Raw genomic sequence first — 24,750 nt, forward strand, 5'->3', positions numbered from 1 at the left:
TCCTGCGACGAGCCCCTCTGGACGCGAGGCCGCCAACCAATGGCAGCGCGGCCTCGCCAATGACGCTACGCTCCACGGGCCAATCCCGTCGCGGCGTTAGTGAGGGGGCTCGGCTCCTTCAGCCAATGGGAGCGCGGCGGCTCCGATCTTCGCCGCTGCAGCTCCTGAACACCGAGGCAAGTTGCAGAGGGTGTTCCTGGCCCCGGGCCGCGACGGTGATTTGGCGGCAGGAGATCTTTGGGGCCGTAGATCGCGGGCAGCCGGTTTCCTCACCAGCAGATCGGCTGGGGGGGGTTCCTAGACTCAGGAAAACACCACGGCTTATCCTCACCCCTGAATCTGTGCCGATGAGCACAGCGATCGTTCCACACAGCTGGTAAATATCAAACACGCGTTTTGGCAGCCCACCACACGGTTTCACGATCTCCTCGCCACACAGCAGCCTCAGGGGGGCACAGCAGAGTCTTGTAGTCCTTGGGCAACCTTTATGTCCCTGGGTTGCAGACAGGGGGCCAGCTCCTCTCAGGCCCTTGGAGATTGAAGGTTGTAGACACAGCACATAGCAAAGTCTTGCAGTTTCAAGAAGGTAGGGTCACAGCACACAGCAAAGTCCCTTTCTCCTCCTCAGCTTTCAGTTGCACAGCAGAACAGGTCAGCCCTTAGAGCACACAGCAAGGCAATCTTCCTTTAGTTCTCCAGCCGTCCTTCTTCCAGCAGAGGTTCCTTCTTGATTGTAGAATCTTAGAATCTAATCTTCTGTAGTCAGGGATCCTTCCCTTATACTCCTAAAAGTCTTTGAAGTCCTTTGAAGTCTCTTGTGCAAGGGGGCCCTGAGCCCGGTCTAAACCAGTTCTGGGGGTTGCGGAGTGCTGGGTGTTTCTGGTTTTCTTCTTCCTGACAGCTTCAGGGTCAGAGGTGACTGTTGGCCGGCAGGAGGGGGAGCCAGCATGGTGGTCAGGCAGGCACAGCCCTTCACTACCAGGCGCTATCTCTTCCCGCCTCCCCGACAGCAGATGTGGCCTTTCATCCACGGGTTGACTCCGACCCCCTCCCTCCGGGGGCTCTGCAGCCCCTGTCACCCTCAGACCAGACAGGCATTCCACAAACAGACCCAGGCACACAGAAAGGTTTAGACAAGAGAACAGCCACTTTCTAAAAGTACTATTCTCAAACACAGGATTTACAAACAACCTTCACTAAAAGATGTGTTATTAAATTCTGAGTTCGGGGATATCTTTCACTTATGTCCCATCTTGTTCCTATGAGGAGCTAGGCTGGTATCCATTGGGACCAGCCTCCCCCATGTTATTCTATGGAGCAAGATAGCCTTACAGCAGTGGGCGCACAAAATGGCTGCTGCCCACTACCAGAGCATGTGACCTGCACTAGTACATGCTCTACCTTATCCATACACTGCACCCTGCCCAGGGGGGTACCTTGAGCCTTCCATAGGGGTGGCTGATGTGCACAGACAGGGAAGGGCAAGGCCCAGCCAGTGGGGACACTGGCCAGGCGGACATGGCAGTCACTGACTGCACACAGGCCCTGCGCTGGCAGGCCTGAGTCACCTTTTTAGGGCTACTCATGTGGGTGGCGCAATCTGCGCTGCAGGCCCACTAGTAGCATCTGTCATCACCAGCCCTGGCACACATAGTGCACTTTACTAGGGACTTCATGGTGATGCAAATATGCCAATCAGGTATATTTAATCAATAAGGCAATTTACAGAGGGAGCACTTACACTCTGGCACTGATCAGCAGTGGCAGAGTGTCCAAAACATCTAAACCTGCAAAAACGAAATCCAGCACAGCATCAAAAATACATGAGTGAGAGGCAAAAAGATGGGGGAAAAACCACGCCAAGGGTGTCAGGTCTAACACGTGTCCCCTCCAGCTGAAAGTGGGGAGAACTACCCAACCTCTTGGGAGTCCTCATCACTAAGGCGGAAGAATCTGGACAGACCGTCAGCATTGGCGTGTTCTGTACCAGGGCGGTGCTCCACCGTAAAGTCCATCCCCTGGAGGGAAATGGACCACCTCAACAGTTTTGGATTCTCACCCCTCATCTGCATTAACCATCTGAGGGGCCTGTGGTCGGTCTGAACACGGAAGTGAGTCCCAAACAGGTAGGGCCTCAGCTTCTTCAGAGCCCAGACCACAGCGAAAGCTTCTCTTTCAATGGCACTCCATTTCTGTGTCCTGGGGATTAGCCTCCGGCTAATGAAAGCCACTGGTTGGTCTCCGCCCTCATCATCGATCTGTGAGAGTACTGCTCCCACGCCTTGCTCTGAAGCGTCAGTTTGCACAATGAACTCACTGGAAAAGTCAGGTGCCTTAAGCACCGGTGCTGTGCACATGGCAGCTTTGAGGGTGTCAAAAGCAGTTTGACAGGCCTCAGTCCAATTCACTTTCCTGGGCTGATTTCTAGATGTCAGCTCTGTCAAAGGGGCCACAATGGTGCCATAACCTTTGACAAACCGTCTGTAATACCCAGTGAGACCTAAAAAGGCTCTCACCTCAGTCTGGGTCTTGGAGGGCTCCCAAGCCAGAATGGTATCAATCTTTGCCTGTAGGGGCGCCACCTGGCCGCTCCCTACCTGGTGTCCCAAGTACACCACAGATCCCTGCCCTATCTGGCATTTACTGGCCTTGATAGTGAGGCCTGCCTTCTGCAGAGCCCTCAACACTTCAGTGAGGTGTTGCAGGTGTTCCTCCCAAGTGGAGCTGAACACAGCAATGTCATCCAGGTAGGCTGCGCTGAATTGCTCCAGCCCCGCCAGTACCTGGTTGACCAATCTCTGAAATGTGGCAGGGGCATTTTTCAACCCAAAGGGCATGACACGGAACTGGAAGTGCCCCTCTGGCGTTGAAAATGCTGACCTCTCCTTTGCCCCCTCTGTTAAGGCAATCTGCCAGTACCCTGAAGTCAAATCAAAAGTGCTCAGGTACTGGGCAGCTCCCAACCGATCCACCAGCTCATCAGCTCTGGGGATGGGGTGCGCGTCAGTCTTGGTGACCGCATTGAGCCCACGGTAGTCCACGCAGAACCGAAGTTCTGGGGTGCCACCGGGGGTAGCAGCTTTCTTAGGCACTAAGACCACTGGGCTAGCCCAGGGGCTGCTGGAGGGCTCAATAACCCCTAGCGCCAACATCTTGGAAACTTCTTCCTTGATGCTGACTCTGACCTTGTCAGCCACCCTGTAAAACTTCTGTTTCACAGGTAGACTGTCTCCAGTGTCCACATCGTGGACTCACCATTTGGTGACACCGGGGGTCAGGGAGAACAGGGGGGCGAACTGACCCAAGACTTGGCAACAGTCCTTTTGCTGCTCTGGGGTCAGGGTGGGGGAGAGGACAACACCATCCACTGACCCATCTTGCTCCTTGACTGCCAGGAGGTCAGGGAGAGGATCACTATCCTCCTCCCCTCCAGCATCTGTAGCCATGAGCATAGTCACTTCAGACCTCTCAAAGTGGGGTTTGAGGCGGTTCACATGTAGCACTCTCAGGGGCTGCCTGGGAGTCTTCAGGTTAACCAAATAGGTAACCTCGCTCTTGCGCTCCACCACCTCATATGGCCCAGCCCACCTGTCACGGAGCGCACAAGGCTCCACTGGCGCCATCACCCACACTTTCTGACCAGGGTGGAACTCAACCAGAGAAGTGTTCTGGTCATACCATCTCTTCATTTCCTCCTGGCTAGCCTCCAGGTTCTCTTGAGCGAGCTTCCTGAAGCGCTTGGTCTGGTTGCGAATGGCCAGCACATAGCTAAACACATCCTGAGGGGTTTTTCCACGGGATTTCTCCCACCCCTCCTTCACCAGAGTAAGAGGCCCTCTGACAGGGTGGCCATACAGCAACTCAAAGGGACTGAACCCTAAGGATTTCTGGGGTACCTCCCTGTAGGCAAACAATAGGCATGGTAACACGACGTCCCATTTCCGCCACATGGGCTCTTCCAGGCCCATAATCATGCCCTTCAATGTGCGGTTGAATCTTTCAACCAATCCATTTCCTTGAGGGTGGTAAGGAGTAGTGAATTTGTATGTCACCCCACACTCACTCCACAGGGACTTCATATACCTAGAAATGAAGTTTGTCCCCCTGTCTGAGACCACCTCCCTGGGAAATCCCACCCGGGAAAAGATTCCCATCAGGGTACGGCCCACCACTGGGGCTGTGACTGTCCTGAGCGGGATGGCTTCCGGGTACCGAGTGGCATGGTCCACCAAGACCAGGATAAACCTGTTGCCTAGGGCTGTCTTGGGGTCCAGGGGCCCCACGATGTCAATGCCCACCCGCTCAAAAGGGGTGCTCACCACAGGAAAGGGTTGGAGGGGTGCCACGCACTTCCCTCCGCTCTTGCCACTGGCCTGACAAGTTTGGCAAGATTTACAAAAGGCAGCGACGTGCTTCTTCATCTGGGGCCAGTAGAAATGGGTGACAAGCCTGTGATAGGTCTTGTCTTGCCCCATATGTCCTGCGAGAGGCACGTCATGAGCCAGACCCAGTAGGAAGTTCCTGAAGCGCTCGGGTACTACCAGCACACGGGCTGCACCGGGCTCAGCGAACTTAGGCTCACTATAAAGTAAGTCATCCTCCCAGTAAATCAAATGCTCCCTGGACCCCAGGCCGGCTGCCTGGTCTGCAGCCTGCTGCCGCACACCAATGAGAGAAGGGCACTCCTTCTAAGCCTGGCAGAATTCCTCCCTGGAGGGACCCCCCTCTTGCTGCCACTGGGACAGCTCAGGCAATTCCCCCAGTTTGGCCACCTGCTCCCCTGTAGGTTCCAGGGCATCCCCCTCAGGGTCTGCTTCCTCCTGGACCGTGGGAACCGTGGGGGCTGGTTTCCCGCGCCCTCTACCCCTTCCTCTCTTGGCAGGTTCCTGGGCCATTGTTCCAGGCTCCAATTCTGCAAGACCGCCCTCTCCGGCTGTCATTGCACGGGTGGACACACAGATCCACGCAGGCAAACCCAACATCTCCAAGTGAGTCCTGTGTTCCACCTCTTTCCATGGGGAGCTCTCCAGGTCATTACCTAATAGACAATCTACAGGCAAGGCATCACTTACAACAATTTCCAAAATACCGGAGACCCCTCCCCATTCAAATGGAACATTTGCCAACTTGCAGTAGCGCACTGAACTGTCAGAGGCCACCACAGGCCGGAGTACCTTGGGAACAATTTGCTCTACAGACACCCACCGACACCTAACTGATGTCACGCTGGCCCCTGTGTCTCTCAGGGCCTCTATTTCCTGTCCATTGATGGTCACCCTCTGCCCGTATTTCTTAGTGTTTTGGGGCAGCAAGGTTTTCTGGGCCATCTCTTGGTCTCTTAGAGAGACAAGGGTCATCAATGCTAACCCCGCCTCCCCACTAGAAATCAAATCCCCTCCCAAAGCTACACTGGCTAACGCCGGAGCTGGAGCTGGGGCACCAGTGGGTGCTGATTTCTTCTTTGGACATTTGGGGGCAATGTGCCCCACCTCCCTACATGAATAGCAAGTAAGTGGGGCCCTTTTGTCCTGCATGCCCTTAGGGGGCCAGGACTTCTTAGGCTTGGGGGGTTGAGACACCTTCTCCTGGGAACCATTTTGGGGCCCTTTAGAAGACTCCTTTTGATTACCCATGTCCCCCCCACTCTTCTGCTGGGGACCCTGTCCACCTTTGGCTGGGGTACTTACCACCCCCTTGTGGACCCTGGTGCTAGTCCAGCGGTCCGCCTCTTTAGCAAGCTCGCTGGGGTCAGTTAACTTGCTATCCAAAAGATGCTGGCGCAGCTCTGGAACACATAAACTACTTAAGTGCTCCCAACTAATCAAGTGACACAACCCCACATAATCAGTAACTTTGCTGCCCTTTATCCAACCTTCCAGTGCACGCGTGTACATACTCACACACTCCACCCAAGTACTTGAATCAAGCTTCTTGAAGTTCCTAAACTTCTGGCGGCACTGTTCTGAAGTGAGCCCATACCTGAGGCACAAAGCCTCCTTCATAGCGGGGTAGGATAAAGTACCTGCTGCTTCTAAGGGTGCCAAAACATCCCTCCCAGAGGCCTCAAAATGCTTCCACAATCCTGCTCCCCAATTCTTCTTAGGCACTTCATTCATCGTTAAGGCAAGTTCATACGCTCTGAACCACGCATAAATATCCTCACCCCTCTGATAATTCTGTACCAGATCCTTTGGTATGTATACCTTACCCGCCTGTACTGGTTGTGCTTTGAGCTTAAAAAGCTCAATCTCATGGGCCCTTGCTCTCTGATTCTCCTCCAACTCCTCTGGAGAAATAACCCTACCGGAGTGGTTGCTGCCAGTCCTAGACCCTGGCTTCCTCACTGGCAATTCACTGGACAAAAAAGCATTCTCCTGTGTGCCTCCCTCTCCAATAGTAGCTTCTGGATCACCATGTTTGGCCTCCCACCAGGCCCTCAGAGCTTTCTGTAGCTCTTCCTTGTTTGTGCTGCCCTTTGCTGGGCATTCAAGCTGTTTGCAGAATTTTCTCAGTTACTCCTTGCTATAGATGAACAACTCCTGGATTTCAAATTCCACTTCCACTTCTACACTCAAGCTTTGCGCTTTCTGAGACATGATGCTTCCTAACCTTTTCAACTAAAAGGTTTCACCAAAAAGAAAAAATCTTGCGCAACCTGTGCTGCTAAACTAGACTAGTGATGTACAAGAAATCACTGTAGGTCAAGTGCAATTATTAGTTCGAAATCCACACCGCTGTCCAACAATGTTAGATCTGGGGGTCTCTAGTTGGCAGAGGTAGGTACCTTAGACCAAGTAGGGACCCTTGCTTCTAGTCAGGGTGAAGGAATAGCCCTCTGAGATAACCCCTGCTCACCCTCTAGGTAGCATGGCACGAGCAGTCTAGGCTAATCAAAGGCAATGTGTATAATATTTGCACTTAACACAACAATAATCCCCAATCCACCACAAACTGAGACCACACAGGTAAGTATATTTTATAAAAATATATAGCTTTATCTAGTTTCAGCAAGGTAAACACGATAGTTGCACAATAATCACTTTATCACTCAAAGGTTGCTCTTAATCTTAATGGTTGCAGTGCTTGTAAATAGGAAGTTCTTAATAAAAAGACAGTCTCAAGTCTCTGGGAAATCAGGGTTAAAAATAAGCCTTCCTGGTTTATCTCAGGGGAAGGGGTTCCCAGAAACGAGCATTAGGAACAATGCCCACGTGCGTTTTTATAGGTAGGCTTCAAGCGCTGCCAACGCGCTTCCTCGGGCGGTCCAGGGACTCTTCCCTTCCCCCGGTACCGCCTCGCTCTTTGTGAGGGCCCTAGGCGCACTGCGCCAAGCAGAACCCACTCGTCCCCGCCCTCCCGGCACAGCCTCGGTCTCCTGAGGGCCCCAGGCTCACCCGGCAGTGCAGATCGCACGCGTCCCCGCCCCGGCCGGTCCCCTTTCCTCTCCCGCCCGCTCTCGACAATCCAACGAGCGGCGGGGTAGGTGGTGCTGCTCACCTTGTGGGGAACGGCAGGCCAGGGGTGCGGGACGCTCCTAGATTCCCTCGGCGAGGTCGGCTCTCGCGGACGGGTCGTCTCCTCTCCTCCTTCTCTTCTCGCCTGGACCAGCCAATCCCGCCGCAGCTCCTGCGACGAGCCCCTCTGGACGCGAGGCCGCCAACCAATGGCAGCGCGGCCTCGCCGATGACGCTACGCTCCACGCGCCAATCCCGTCGCGGCGTTAGTGAGGGGGCTCGGCTCCTTCAGCCAATGGGAGCGCGGCGGCTCCGATCTTCGCCGCTGCAGCTCCTGAACACCGAGGCAAGTTGCAGAGGGTGTTCCTGGCCCCGGGCCGCGACGGTGATTTGGCGGCAAGAGATCTTTGGGGCTGTAGATCGCGGGCAGCCGGTGTCCTCACCAGCAGATCGGCAGGAGGGGGTTCCTAGACTCAGGAAAACACCACGGCTATTCCTCACCCCTGAATCTGTGCCGATGAGCACAGCGATCGTTCCACACAGCTGGCAAATAGCAAACACGCGTCTTGTCAGCCCACCACACAGTTTCACGATCTCCTCGCCACACAGCAGCCTCAGGGGGGCACAGCAGAGTCTTGTAGTCCTTGGGCAACCTTTATGTCCCTGGGTTGCAGACAGGGGGCCAGCTCCTCTCAGGCCCTTGGAGATTCAAGGTTGTAGACACAGCACACAGCAAAGTCTTGCAGTTTCAAGCAGGTAGGGTCACAGCACAGAGCAAAGTCCCTTTCTCCTCCTCAGCTTTCAGTTGTACAGCAGAACAGGTCAGCCCTTAGAGCACACAGCAAGGCAATCTTCCTTTAGTTCTCCAGCCGTCCTTCTTCCAGCAGAGGTTCCTTCTTGATTGTAGAATCTTAGAATCTAATCTTCTGTCGTCAGGGATCCTTCCCTTATACTCCTAAAAGTCTTTGAAGTCCTTTGAAGTCTCTTGTGCAAGGGGGCCCTGAGCCCGGTCTAAACCAGTTCTGGGGGTTGGGGAGCGCTGGGTGTTTCTGGTTTTCTTCTTCCTGACAGCTTCAGGGTCAGAGGTGACAGTTGGCCGGCAGGAGGGGGAGCCAGCATGGTGATCAGGCAGGCACAGCCCTTCACTACCAGGCGCTATCTCTTCCCGCCTCCCCGGCAGCAGATGTGGCCTTTCATCCACGGGTTGACTCCGACCCCCTACCTCTGGGGGCTCTGCAGCCCCTGTCACCCTCAGACCAGACAGGCATTCCACAAACAGACCCAGGCACACAGAAAGGTTTAGACAAGAGAACAGCAGCTTTCTAAAAGTACAATTCTCAAACACAGGATTTACAAACAACCTTCACTAAAAGACGTGTTATTAAATTCTGAGTTCAGGGATATCTTTCACTTATATCCCATCTTGTTCCTATGAGGAGATAGGCTGGTATCCATTGGGACCAGCCTCCCCCATTTTATTCTATGGAGCAAGATAGCCTTACAGCAGTGGGCGCACAAAATGGCTGCTGCCCACTACCAGAGCATGTGACCTGCACTAGTACATGCTCTACCTTATCCATACACTGCACCCTGCCCAGGGGGGTACATTGAGCCTTCCATAGGGGTGACTGATGTGCACAGACAGGGAAGGGCAAGGCCCAGCCAGTGGGGACACTGGCCAGGCGGACATGGCAGTCACTGACTGCACACAGGCCCTGCGCTGGCAGGCCTGAGTCACCTTTTTAGGGCTACTCATGTGGGTGGCGCAATCTGCGCTGCAGGCCCACTAGTAGCATCTGTCATCACCAGCCCTGGCACACATAGTGCACTTTACTAGGGACTTCATGGTGATGCAAATATGCCAATCAGGTATATTTAATCAATAAGGCAATTTACAGAGGGAGCACTTACACTCTGGCACTGATCAGCAGTGGCAGAGTGTCCAAAACATATAAACCAGCAAAAACGAAATCCAGCACAGCATCAAAAATACATGAGTCAGAGGAAAAAAGATGGGGGAAAAACCACGCCAAGGGTGTCAGGTCTAACAGTTATGGTTACAAGCCAGTGATCACATCTCTAGGCTGCATAGGTTCATCATGAAAAGTAATGACAATGGCACTAGGCCTGGCATATTTATTGTGAAAAACATATGCTAAAGTCAATAAGAATTTAACAGGGGATTATCATGAACCTGTATTAAAGCATACAGTTGTGCATTCTGTTGCACAGAATCTCCCATATTACTGTGGGAGGCAAGGGTTTTGGTGTTGCCTCTTCTAACAAACATTGTCGAAAGAAGATTTGCACGGTGACAATGTTTTCTAGGCCCTCTTAGGAGAGATATTATTTTGGTTTGCGAAGTGTAATTTTATATACAATAGTTATTTTATGACTGTATCCATGGTGGTTAATTTCTGAAAAAGTTTGCACTCAACACAGTAGACATGAGTTGGTTACTGGAGACAACCAGATGATAAAGACTTTAAACCTTGTTGGTGCATTGGAGAAAGTTGTGTCCGATGCCCTAGACTGCATATGTTTATTATGAGAAGTTATGAACAAAGTCAGTGGGCCTAACTCATTCATTCAGAAATGGATATGTTAAAACCAATAAGCCTTTATTAGTGGCTTTTATCACACGGTGTTACCAGCTGCAGATGTGTGTTACATGAAATTTCACAGATAACCATAATAAACAAAGCTTTTAATTTCGTCACTCCCTCTGGCAAGCCCCGGGTTGAGAACATTTTCATTGTGATAAATCTTGTTAGGCCCTTTAGAGAGAAGTTGTATGCTGTTTTGCCAACTGTATCTTTGTACATATGTATTATTATTTTTAACTGTATGCATGATTGTTGCCAGTTTATGCACACTTCAAAAGGCCTTCGGTGGATAAAGTGTGAGACTCAAGGTAAATGGGAGAGCCTTATAGGTTTATTGGGGAAAAGTATGTCTGAACCTATAGGGTGGATCTGTGTATTGTGAAAAGTTATGAAAAAACCAATATGCCTAATTTAGTTACTGAGAAAAGCATGTGTTAACAACATTAAGGCATTCAGAGTTGTTTATTAGGACAGGGTACAATAGTCTGTAAGCAGGTACTATGACAAATAGAATCTCATTTATTTACATAGTAGACAAGGGTTTTGGTGTTCGTAATCCTCTTTAACAGTGGGCGTTAGAAGAATTTAACCGTGGTAATCCTTACTATGCCCTCTCAGGAGGGGTTGTACTGTGTTTTGCCACGTGAAATGTAAAATGTTGCTATTTTTTACCCTAGAGTGCCATGTGGGAATGCTTATACTCTGTATGGTAGGTCCGAGATGTTTATGGTGACATTTACACTATCTTGGCATCATATGTATAATTTAGATAATTTTGTATTGCACTTTTTTTATGTGAAATTCTCCAAAATACCCCTCTATGCAACTTCATTCTCTGTAAAAATTTACCACAAACATGCCTTTTGCCATAAAAATGTACTGTGAACACAAGGGTTCAACAAAATGGAAGCAGCTATTCACAATGGCTATGTTTAGATGAGTTTTCACGCCAAAAATTGATGAGAGGGTGCCTTTTGCATTGAAATATAGTGCTAAATGACAATTTGCAATTCACATACTTTTGCATAATTTTGCCAATTTTTGCCAAAACTTTGCTTAATTATTTAAATTTTGCACACCCTTAGCGATAAGCAAATGATCAAGGTTATAGGTCTGATTGGTTTCCTGGGAAAACTTATTTCAAATGCCATAGATCTGATCCATTTATTATGAAAGGTAATGGCAAAGACAGTAGACCAGATTCATATAATGGTTATGTTAAATCCAATTGAATTTTAATGGTGGATTGTTTCTATATGGTGTGAAAGCCTGCAGACATGTATTTTGTTATAAGACATCTCAAAATTTAGATTTGTCTGCAAGGATTTTGATGCTGAGTTTATTTACCCTTTGCAAACCCGAGTGGCAGAAGATTTGTGCTGTAGTAATCAATGCTGCTGTTCTTTTGGAGGACCTGAGAGGGTCATGTATTTAAACATATACATACATAGACAAGCGTTTCGTCAGTCCTCTTCTGGCATTGGTTTACATAAGTGTCATGGACACTCTGCTTCCATCTGTGAGAGTGGTGCAGCGTAATTTAGCTCTTCATGCATGTATGCATCATATTTACATATTATGCAATAACGATGTTAATCTGTGTCCATTGTATTAATCAATTAACAGTAGCTGCATTTATACGTAGTAAGTGCCACATATATTACTGTATCATAATCATTGTATTCTCACATGCTGACTGTATTTGTAGGTTGCCATCTTTTTCTGTCGTAGATGCGTGGCCTGCTCCTACGCCGCAGCCACACGGATTATTTTTCTTTTAAATGCATTGTAATTTTCATTTTTATCTTTACTCTGCAGGTGCCTTATCGAGGCGCGCTCATTGGTAAGAATATAGTTATTGTTTAATGTAGAGAACTGTGAGATTTAGCTTGCCTAATTAAATTCTGCCTGTGGACATGAAGCAATAGGAAAGAGCCTTCTGTACCAGGCAGACCCAATTGTTGCTAACTTCATGCCTGCACAGCTGTACATTCTTTGTTGATGTTGGAAACTTGGGAAGTCTACCTGCTCACAGAAAACCTCGTTTTTTGGTTGGATCATCCATAGGGAGTTGGCTGGATGGAGTTTCAGGAACCTTCTACTTTGTATTAATTGTGTGTTTCCTAGAATAGTTTCCCAGATCCTGTCCGGATGTCGCTGACAGAAGACTTTTCTCAACTCTGCAGATTTGCCCTGGCCAAGGTCCTGAGCTTCATACTTGAATACCAAATTCTTCCCCCAGAACCTTCATTTGTACTTCTGATGCTGAAACCTTCCTCTTCGAAATTCCTTTTCCCTCTAGTGAAGCTTTATTTAGATTAGGGAAGTTCCTTTGTGGAACCTGTCTATTTTATATTCTGTGATTTGCATCTTGTTATACTTTGCATCTTCTGCATTATACTATGCAAATTCAGACTGCAAAATTATATGGATCTGTAGTGCTTCTAGATGCATTGATTTGACTAAATGCTGGTTGTTTGTAACCTGACTCCATGGTTTGGACATAATTCTCTCCATCATCACTGTGGAGCCCAATTGCTTTCACTGTACCTGAAATATATTGCTGGTGCCAACTTCTTTCAGACGCTTTCAGTAGACAACTAAATGAAAATATGACCAATGGAGGATGACCATACAAGGATATTTAGGTACAGGAAAGTCTGTCCCATCAAGAGTGCTCAGACAATTCTGTCATCTACCTGATTGTCCTGTAACTGACAGCATTGATCTGATGTGCACATTGCAAGAAAATCAATGTCTTTCATTGGTAGGGCTGGTCGGCCAGTGAATGAGTTTTTCAATCTCTCCTTATGTAGATCCCTTTTTATTTATTTCATGTTTTTTTGTTACTTTCATGTTTTAGAGCATAATACAGATCCTGAGACAGTGTTAATTCGATGTGTTCTGGCTGCTCATTTCATCTGTAGTTCTTGGTATGCCACGCAGCCTCTGTCTTTAAACCACCCTCACATCAGGGAGTGGTATAATCTACAATGCATTGTAGTTTTACCTATAGAAGATGTCCAATGCATTGTTGTAAACCTGGCAGCCATGTTGCACATAGAGCAGCGATACACTGTCTACAGTAAAATTGCAGGGAGGCCATCTCCTGTTATGTTTAATGTTTTTTTTTTTATTGCAAGCAAATGCCTACCATATTTAGGCAGAACTATGATTTCTTCTTCAACTTTTATTCTCCTAATTTATCTTGCATATGTTGTTGAGTTTGTGTGTGGGTCTTCTATGGTTGTGCAAGTGGGGAATGCAGGAATAAGTCAATGGATAGATGGATGAATGAATGCATTAGTCCAAGAAGGACTACATAATGCTTACACCCATCAGTGACTGAAAAGGCATTTATACGTGGAACATATTGTCATTACCAATGCTTATTTGGAAATTATGACTAGTTTGTGAGGAAAAACTAGACGAATCCCCCAACAGTCACTGGAGTTGTACTGCGTTCAACATTAATTAGTAAATTGGAAATGGTACCTGCAGGGGTAGTCCTTGCCACAACGGTATTTCGTTTATCTGTGTATAACATTCTTTTTAGATGCCTGATTGTTTGCTTACACTCTTTGGTGACCATTTCATATCGATGGGCTTCGTCAAACATAAAAATTATATTTTGTAAAGGTATGAAAAGCTATCGGTTTCTAAAACCTAAGACCCCTACCGTTGGTTTTGCTCTACAACAGCAGCTTGCCTCTGCCACACTACCTGTTTTCTCTGCAACACACATTGTCCTATTCAACAGGTCTGATTTATTTCCGTTTGGTTCATTTTAATGTTTTCTGAACTTATCATTAATTTGGAAGGTACATTTGAAGGTAGGTTATGTCAAACAATATTTAGCAGTGCATCATTTCTTTGTGAAGAGATATTACTGCCGGTGTTATTATGAAAGGGTGTTCATTTTATAAATGGCGTTTGTTAAGCACGGAGTATTTCATTTCTACTTCTGAATAGAATGCAAAGAAAAGCCAGCTTTCCTGAACCGCTGACAGTTATTGTTGCTATGGATTATTTATACTGTCATTTTTTTTTTGCTGTACTCTTTTGTTCTTAGAAACAGTTTTGGTAGATGTTGTGAACCTTTAAAAGATTTGTTTAAAAATACTAGAATAACAAATGACTGATTAGAACAGAAACCATGAATGTGCTAGCTTGAATCAGATGCTCTGTATGTATGAGCAATGTAGGGTTAAAATGGGCAGATTGTGGGGGGGTTTCAGGTGTTGTTAAAAGTAATGCGCTTAAGGGAAGCCCTCTTAATAGTGTTCACTGGTGGTCTAAATAATCTCGGTTTTTATATTATTGTATTGTTTGCAGTTGCAATTATGTAACACTTCATACCCAACGAGGCATTGAATCGCTGTGCTGATGAGTAACACTCTGTTGATTATGCTAGGTAGGAAGTAGGGGATGGATTGGCCTCTATAGGAGTAATTGCAATGTTGTGTGTTGTTGGAAATTGCCCTTTTTGCAGGGTTATCCCCAAAACTGTTAGCTTCTTCCTCCAATTTGTTCCTGACCTGTGTTTGTTGGCTATAGGACTCTGGGCACTTTACCACTGCTGATCAGTGCTAAAGTGCATATGCTCTCTGTGTAAATTGTTATTGTGATTTGTTATCCATGATTGGCATATTTGTTTTCCCAGTAGGTCCCTAATAAAGTGCACTGAGTGTGCCAGGGCTGGTAAATCAAATGCTACTAGTAGGCCTTCAGCACTGATTGTGTCACCCACATGAGAAGCCCGGAAAAGATGTCTCTGGCCTGCCACTGCGGTGCCTGTGTGCAGTTTGTTAACTGCCATGTCGACTTGGCAAGTTCACCCACTTGCCAGGCCCTAACATTCCCATTTTTTACATATAGGACACCCCTATGGTAGGCCCAAGGTACACCCCTGGGCAGGATGCAGGGTATGTGAAAGGTACGGCATGTACTGGAGTGTGTAACATGTCCTAATAGTGAAATACTGCCAATTTCTTTTTTCACTATTGATAGGCTATCTGCCCCGTAGGACAGAATGAGAAATGCTTTGTAACATTTTACAAGCATATCTTCCTATAGAGATAAGATAGAAAAATGGAGTTTGGTATCCCTGAACTCAGGATTTAATAACACATCTTATAGTAAAGATGGTTTTTAAATTGTGTCTTTGAAAATACCACTTTTAGAAAGTGGCTATTTTCTTGTTCAAACGTCCTGTGTGACTCTGCCAGTTTGTGGATTGACTGTCTGGCTTTGGAGTGACAGGGGATGGGGAGGTCCAGTGGCCCCAGGAGTCTGGACGAGTCAGGACTAGGCTGAATGGGCCTGATCTGCATTTGGAGCGGTGGGAGGAGTAGCACCTAATCCTGAATAGGGCTGTGCCTGCCTTCCACAATGCTGGCTCTGTCCTTCTGTGGTGTGTCTGGAGCCAAGGCTCACACTGACAATGGATGTTGTTGTGCACTTGCAGAGTGCCCCCCAGAACTGGTTTGAACTGGACTCAGAACCACTTGCACAAAGAGAACAAAGACATTTTAGGGTATAAGTATCCGACCCAAAACCCCAGATTTTAGATCATTCTTGAAATTTAAGAGGAACCTTTGCCAAGGATAAGAGCTGGAGAGACTGAGGAGAAGTATTGCCCTTGCTGTGTGTCTGGGGTTGGCCTGCAGTTGCTGTTTCTGCCAAGGAAAGGAGAAGGACTTTGCTGTGTGCTGTGTCCCCTGCTGGAAGGAGATCTTCAAGGGCCTGAAGTGAGCTAGCCTCCTGTTTTGAAGTCTTTGGGACACAAAGACTTCACCCCCAGCTCCCTTGAACTCTGCTCCTGTGAGTTCTGGCCTGCCAAGAGGTACCTGTGCCAGCTTTGGGCCTCTGGAGGTTGTTGCTTCTGTTTGGGAGCTGGAAGAAAGAAGAAAGAAGAAACGTGAAGAACTGCTAAGATCAACGCATCTCTCTTCTTGCGGCTGCTTTCTTGATGCATCACCACGGCGTAAGAAGAATTTCCCCGCATTGCTGTGCTGCTGCGAAAACTGTCGCAGCGCCTGTCACCTCTACAAGAATTGACGCATCGAGGGATCGCTGCAGAGGAGGCCGGACGCAGTGCCACTCGAGGCCACCGCATTGATCGCCAACGCATCCCGGACTTCCACGCATTGTACCTGTGCTCCAAACTTTCCTGACACTTCACCTAAGAACCAGAACCGTCATGAAGAATCAACGCATCCCTCCCCATACAGCCTGGATTCAACTCAACTCATCCTCTGCATGTCGTAGAACTGTCGCATCGCCTCCCAAATGTCTTGCGATTGTCACATCTCTTTGTTTTGGTCTTGTTTAGTTTAGATAAAGATACTTTATTTTTCTAAACTGGTGTGATGTCCTTTTGTGGTGTTTTCACTGTGTTACTGTGAGTGGTGGTACAAATACTTTACACATTGCCTTTGGGATAAGCCTGTCTGCTCGCTCCAAACTACCAAGGGGGGGAGAAGTGGTTAGCCATAGCGTATATTCCTCTTACAAAGTCAAATTCAAAAGAACTTATAGAGCGCTGACATCACCGAAGAGGTTTCATGGTGCTTGCAGGACTCCTGTAGACTGGTTTGTCAAAGTTGGACAGCATTATTTCTGATCAAAAAGCCACGTTTTTAATTCATTAAGAAAGCGCTTATGATCTGCAATGGAACAGAGATGGATTGGGAGCTTGTTCCAGAGATTGGGCGCAAGAAAAGAGAAGGATCGTTCACCAGTCCGTGTTGTGCGGACTCGTGGTGGGGTAAAAAGAGATTTTGAACTCAATCTTAACATTCTGCCTGGCTGGTGCCTGTTGAGCTTTTTCGTTAAATAGCAGGGCCCGGTTCCTTGTATGATCTTATGAGTAAGGCATAAGATTTTGAAGTAGCCTATCTTTCTTACCGGGAGCCAGTGGAGAGATTTCAGACTGGGGCTGAAGGAGATCTGGGATTCAGGATAAGTCTGGCCACGGTGTTCTGCAGGATCTGGAGTTTGGAAAAAGAATCTTGATTTAGGGAGGCTAATAAGGCATTCCCATAATCTAGATGGCTTATAATTAGACCCTGCACCAGAGGTTTCCTAGATTCAATTGGTAGCCATTTAAAGATTATACGTAGTTTCCGCATGTTCCCATAGCAAGTGCCCAATACAAGGTTGACATGATTTCTCATAGACAATTTGTTGTCGATGGTTATTCCAAGATTGCGCACTGCTAATTTAGGGGATGGGAAAGGGCCCTATGCCTGGGGCCACCAGTTGTTGGACCAATGCTCTTCAGCCCTACCAAACAAGATGATTTCGGTCTTGCTACCGTTGAGCTGTAATTTGTTTTTTCCCATCCAGTTGTTAATGTGGATCATACAGTTTTTAAACTGGATCATGGTGTCTGAAGGGTCAGGACCAAACGTAATCAGCAGCTGAGTGTCATCAGCAAATGACAAGGCCTCGAAGCCATGGGACTTGAATACCTTGGCCAAAGGTGTTACGTAGAGGTTAAAAAGCATAGGACTCAGGATAGATCCCAGAGGAACTCCTATGCTTATCGATCTACTAACCGAGGCCAGGGTGTCTATAGGTACAGTGGTAGACCAGTTACTTAGATAGTTTGGAAACCAGTCAAGTATTTTCCTTCTGACTCCCACCTCCCATATCAATTGTTCTAAAATGACATGGGAGATGGTGTCGAAGGCGCCCGATAGGTCCAAAAGAATCAGCATAGCTGATTCTCTGTTATCCAACGCCAGTCTAATATTGTCAACCATCTCTACTACTGCCGTTTTGGTACAATGGGCTGATCAAAACCCAGATTGCGATGAGTCAAGAAGTCCATGACATTCCAGGTGAGCGGTTAGTTGTTTATTTACCAGGGATTCGAGCCCCTTCCCGAAATATGGCAGCAGCGAGATGGGACGATAATTACTTGATACCCTGGGATCAGAAGTTGTTTTTTTCAAAATGAGTTTGACTTGAGCTGTTTTCTATCTGGTCGGGACTGAGGCTTGAACTAGTGACATATTGAAGATCTCTGTGAGGCTTGTGGTTAACAGGGGTGCTAGCTTCATAAAAAGAACAGGGTGGAAGGGCGTCTGTTGGTGAGCCTTATTTAATCTTTGCTATGGCTGCTACTACTTGTTCACAGGTCACGGGTTCGAATTCCATCAGCAAAGGAGTTGTCAGATGGCTATTGATGGCCAAGGAAGAGTCGACGTTGGTGCCGTCATCTTGAGGCAAGGACCTGTATATAGCTTTGACATTTTCATCATAGAAGGAGGACATTCTGTCAACCCATTCTTGTGTGGAGGAGAGAGTGCTCTGATCTGCGAGGGGGTGGTGAACTCCTTCAGAACTTTATAGAACTCTTTGTTGGAGTTGACAGCATTGTCAATCCTATTGGTTAAGTACAGTTTTTTGGCTTGTTTAATGTTGCTTAGATAGGTGTGGTGGATCTGTTTACACCTTGTTCGGTCTTCAATAGTTTTAGTTTTCCTCCATTGTTGCTACGCGGTTCTGCTGGAAAGTTTGTCAATTTTTAATGCCGACGTAAACCAAGGTGATGCTTTCTTTTTAACTCTGACCTTTGATAGAGGTACCACTGTGTTTAGAGACAGAGTGATGGCATCTTCAAAAGCTATAGCCACCTGGTCCACATTCCCTGCATCAGACTCAGCTTCAAGGTTGAAATTAAAATGAGCTGAAAAAGACGCTAAGATGACTTTACGCCAGGGGCTGATCATTGTAAAAGCATTATTCTGGGGATTTCTGGAGATATCAATGGGGATACGAAATCTTAGCAGAATATGGTCTGACCAAAGCATAGGTTGGGGTTGATCTACTATAAGTGTAGTTGAGTTGGTAAATAACAGGTCCAGGGTGTGGCCTGCCTGATGAGTGGGACCCATCACCATCTGAACCAGTCCCAACATTTGCAACAATGTTATTAATTGGTTTGTCTCGGGATCCAATGATATCTCTGCATGATCGTTAAAATCTCCTATAAAAATACAATTATTTGTGGCTAAAAGGTGTGGAGCGATCAACTCCAGTAGATAATTTACAAAATTGTTTTTTTGCCCTGGGGTCGATAAACTAACGCCCCTTTTCATGTTTCTGCTGCATGAGTTGATATTTTAAAAACAAGTATTTCCACTTTTCCCATACTGCAGGAGTCCAGTACTATGATTTCCAATTTTTCATTGGAAGCCACCGCTAATCCCCCCCGTTTACCAACTGCACTGTCGAGTCTATTTAGACGATATTGAGGTGGGAATGTGGTGGCTACATCAGGGGATGCTTGATCGTGAAGCCATGTTTCTGTGATAAAACAGATGTCCGGCTTTTCAAGGTCTAAAAGGCTCCATAATTCCAGTGTATGCCTAGGGATCGACCGGGTATTAAGATATAGCCCAATTAATTGTTTTGAGATGTCACCTGACTTAAAGCAAGGGTCCCTATTTGGACAAAGGTACCTACCTCTGCCGACTAGAGACCCCCATTTCTACCATGTGTCCTGACTACATTTGTGCTATTATCATTTTATATGTCGATTTGCCTTGCCTATAGCGGAGCAGAAATTGATTGTACAGTGAATAAAACTGTTCTGTATTTGTTTGGAAGGGTCTAGGAATATCATGTGACCAATGTGGTGAGTGTTTTGGTTTTGAGTGTGATTGGAAAAAGCTGCTCGTGATTGGCTTGTATGCATAGGTGGCTGCACTTATGCGTGCACTGGACCAACATATGCTGAGAGATAGATGCAAAGTGGTGCTGCTAGCAGTATTGAATGTGGGATGGTTCAATTCCTGGATGGGTGAAAAACGAAATTTTATAGCAGTTATGCTATTCTTTTAATAGCAAATCGTCCAATCCCTTAGTTGGTGGACGGTTCATTATTTGTTAAACGAGCTAGAATGTAATTGCTTTTGTGAATTCGAGGTGCTCTAGGATATTTCTTGTCTTTGCAGTCAAAGGGTTCCAAACTTTTCTTACTTGCATGTATGCATTTCTTCTTGAAGGCTTAGGTGATTAGGTAAGGTGCCGGCCAAAATAACCAGGATCACTATTCAGTCGGTGACCCAATGATCTACACAAACTGGACTATATTTCATTAGGTCGAAGGTGATTACCAATGCCTTCGTTTGAAATATTGGAAAAGGAAAATTACATTGATAAAATGGAAATCTTCCAAATAATTCTTCAAAATTGTCTCGGTTGAAAAGCTGCAATGATGGCTCTTGTGCTAACAATACATGTACCATATTAATGCTCTCCAATAATCGAATAACTGAATTACATTATTGAATTGTCTGACCTATGTGGCACTCTAGGGGCCATAATACATCAAAGGTGCATTGTTACTGTCTCTGCCATGACACATCTTTAACTAGATACATTTGGGGTCATACAGGCACAGTGTGGCCATTTACTGATGATGTGTGTCTCCCACTGTAGCCACTGGTGTAACGAAAATCGAGAGGGCCTCCCTGAACGGTACGAAGAGGGGCCCCTCCAGGCTCAATCAGGAGGTCTCTGGCCAGAGAGCAGTGCCAAGGGGCCCCCTATAGCTTGGGCCCCCCCTGCACTGCGGGGGCTGCGGGGGCCTGTGTTACGCCCCTGACTGTAGCTGCAAACTTGCGCTGCCCAAGGGGTAGTGCACTAGTAAAATGGCAGACTGGCTGTTTGACGGTAGCACTCATACTGCACTTTCCACATGTACAAAGAACCCCCTTTGGGGTGGGTGCAGTAAGTGACTACACCCTCCTGTAGGGGGATGTTTGGAGGTCCACTGGACCTCCTTTCAGAAGGCGCCTGCAGGGGCTTACATTGCATGCCACCTCTTTGCTGCTCTAAGTCAGTGTGCCTTCAGCAGGCCTCTTTGCCTCTGTGCCCGACGCCGTAGAGGCAAAGTGTTTGCCTTGTTTGCATTCAGGCCAGACCCTTTTGCAAATGAGAGAATGCCCCATGATCCACATTACAGAAGCGGTCACACTAGCATCTGCAGCCACTATTGTAATGCTAAAGTACAGCGGGTCCTTGAAAGTGGATGCACTTGCATGTTGCACCCCTGTAGCACTTCATATAATAACAGGCCCAGATGCTTTGAACAAACAAGCAGAAAAGGGCAAATCCAGTCCTCATTTAATGTGACTGGTCCGTGAGCATTTCCATCAAAGAGTATGGTTTTCTCTGGATGCTGCTGTTCCTGACTTGTGAATAGTTTCTATATCTATTGTTTTTTTTTTTTGTTTTTTTTTTGTTATTTAGTTTTAACTAAGCAACTTGATTGTTACATAACGTGTGTTTGTAAAACTGTTACATAACGTGTGTTTGTAAAGCACAGGTGCACCCGTAGGCCTCTAGGTGCTGAATAACAGATGTTTATTATTAGCCTACTCATTGTTGCTCATTTATCGACCTCAGAAGGATGAAAGGCTGAGTGGACCCATTGGGATTAGAACCTGGGACCATGAGGCCGAACACAGGCCCATGCAGTGGATGTACTAATCCACTGAGCCACCAGACCGGGCTTGTGTTGGGAAGTAGATGCAGAGAGTAGCATCGGATAAAAAATCGAAACAATTTTCATTAGCGTAGGACAATTCGCATGAGCGAACTGGAACAGATGTACAACATTTGCTAAGGCATGGTGTCATCCTTTACCCTGGGTCATTACTATTCTTAGTGTTCTGTGCTTTATTCAAGGAGGACTAACCAGCACAGGCTTATGCTGGAAAAAATGTGATAAACATATTGCTTATGACTTGCAGTTGAGTGGCAGATTAGCAACAGCAAATGTGTCAAATATGAGCACATTTTTGGAAGTAGCACTGATATTGCAGCCAGAAAGTGCAACGCGGACAGACGGAATACACCCTGGGATACTAATGGGGAAGAAGTGCTTGGGGTGATGCTGTCACAAAGATTGACAACTGTCCCTGATGAATCACTAGGTACTGAAATGACGCAGGCTGACTGAAGTAAGGACAAATCTGTCTTTTATCATAAAATGGAACTTGAGGAGGAGGCCTCCAATCAGCTGTAAATCACTGTGGACAATTTAGTGGAAAAATAAGATTTTATGTTTAGGTGCTTTATAGCATTGAACTTGCTGTCTACTACAGAAACTTCCAAATGCATTTTGTCCTTGAAAGTCTCACCATAGATCTTTTGTTATGGATGGTTCCTCTCAGCCCTTGCCAGATGGAAGTTCAATTTGTGATGGATTTAAGCTCAGTGATGAGTATGTGACATTCTTCATTTGTAAAATGGTGACTCGGAGGTCTACGAATCTGCTTAGATCTGGAGAATACAGTCTCAGAATTGTGTTCTGTTTGCACCCATAGAGAACTTCTCTTTCCAGATAAAACACTGAAGTGCATTCCTGGGACTTTGCCATGCAAATTTTTGGGTGTGCTGCTTGGATGGAAGTGTTTGGGTTTCTGGTGTGGCTTATGTCGGAAGTGAAAGGGCGAGATTTTGATCGATACCTTATATCTATTGATCCAAACCTCGATCTGGTCGACTGAACCTTTATTGCCTGTCTGTAAGGAAAGAAAGTGCACCTATTTCCAAGCTAGTTCACCCAAGAAAGGACTCTACTCTCAAAGATCACGGACAACTTCTAGTTTTCAAAAGTTTATTGTAAAGATATAATGAGCTGCAAATACAGGCATCTCAGAATGAGATTCACGAGATACACAGGTCCAATTACATACATGTGCTCTCGAAAAGCCCTCAGACGAGCGACAGAAATCACTAACACAAGTTCTAAAAATAGCAAAGCTATCAGCATAGACGCATATCTCTCCTTCATTTAGGTTGGAGGAAAAAAACACACAGGTTAGGCGTCCCTACCCTGTTCTAGATGGTATCCCTACTTAACCAAATCCCAACCTAACAAAGGTGTCAGCAGTGAATGACCCCCAAGGGAAGTCACTCACTCTAAGTCTCTTGGTGAAAACCTAAAGTTCTCCAGTCATGACCCCTCTCTGCCTACCCATCCACTCTCTTAGGGGTCCTCAGGTCTCTGCTCTAACTCCACCCAGGGGTGCTGTCCCTAATACAAAACAGTCAACAACATTTGAGACGCCCCTTGCGAAACGCCTCTCACGTGGTGCAACTTCAGGCTTTTTCCATGATGCTTTGTATTGGGCCTCAGACGTTAGAGTTGACCTTGCTTCTCAGATTCTTCTCCGGCCCGCTGATACCCCTTAAACATTCCAAAACCCTCCTCCATGTCTGGGCCGTCTACTGAACAGACCTCTATTCATTCACTTATAATTGGATCCCCCCTTTCCTGTTGCAGACAGATATCTGCCGCCAAGAACCCAACTCTCATAAACTTCTAAAAAGGCTTGCAACATTTCTCAGCCCAGACATGTACGTGTAAATCAATGCTAAAACATTTCAGGCCTACAATATTTCTCATTATGATTATAGCATTCAACTTCTTCATTTAATTAAAACATGTTAATACTCTTATTCTATTATTAAGTAAACAATTCTATAAATCATGGCCTATTTAATGCAATGACCAAAAACCTTAAAACAATCTGTGTCGTGAAAAGAACCACCTTCCCTTTCCCTCCAGCTCTGGCCCTAAGGCCTACCACGTTCTGCGTTTTACCGCATACCATCTTATGTTGTAACAGCTTCACGACATGGATTCAAAATAATCACGTCTAATAAAGTCATATAATGTCACACATTTCTGTATTAGTTCCACACCTACTTAAATCTCTACATTAGCTATACATTTTTTAATATCCTTGCAGGTACTATTAGCACTCATGGCATTTCTCTTCATGACTTGTGCTTACTATGGGTAAGTGTGATGTACTCATACATGTAAATCAGTTTGCGCTCTCTCAGTTCCCCCCTTTGATGACCTCTCGGGGTCATCACTAACATTTAAACTGCAGTTATTGCTGGCATTCTCTGCGCTTCCAGAGCTCTCAGACTCCTGTACTGATTATCTTGTATGGCAGCCAATCTCTGCAACTGTTCTCTTTGGGCCCTTTCTGACCTTCTTGCTCTGTACCATTTGAATACCCTCACCAATCCCCACAATATTATCCCACAGATCAATATTATGATGATAGGCTTTAGGATATACCATATAAAGCTTTTTCCTAAGGTGGAAAACCACCCTCCAACTGCACTCATTCCGTGGCCCACCTTTTCCCAGACATTTTCTCTACTCAAGTCTTCGATCTCTTTGTGAATATTAGTTATGTTCTTAATAACTTTCTCAAGGGGTTTTGAAAGGTCTGGAATGTAAGTGCAACATTCCTGAACCTTCAAAGCCTTACAGACTCCGCCCTCTTTTGCTAATAGGACATCTAATGCAAGACGATTTTGAAGAACCATAGCCCTTATCGATTGCATCTCTCCTTCTACCAGCATTAAGGACTGAGCAGTGCTGGCAGACAACCTGTCGACAACTGTTGCCAGTCGTCTAATTTTAACATCATTAAGGATTATTCCCAAAAGAGGAAACATAGCTCCAAAAACATCTCCAACCATTTCTGCATCGCCTAAATCTCTCCTTCCCCTCGATGATGTCTGGCCCTCAATGATCAATAAGTCTTGTGCATGATATATTTTGGGGAAGACAATTGCCAAGTAACATGATCCATACCAGTTGTCAGGTAGTCTCACGTAAGCATTTCTTCCACATACAAAAT

The sequence above is a fragment of the Lissotriton helveticus genome, chromosome 11 (assembly GCF_964261635.1).
Source record: "Lissotriton helveticus chromosome 11, aLisHel1.1, whole genome shotgun sequence".
Taxonomy (NCBI): domain Eukaryota; kingdom Metazoa; phylum Chordata; class Amphibia; order Caudata; family Salamandridae; genus Lissotriton; species Lissotriton helveticus.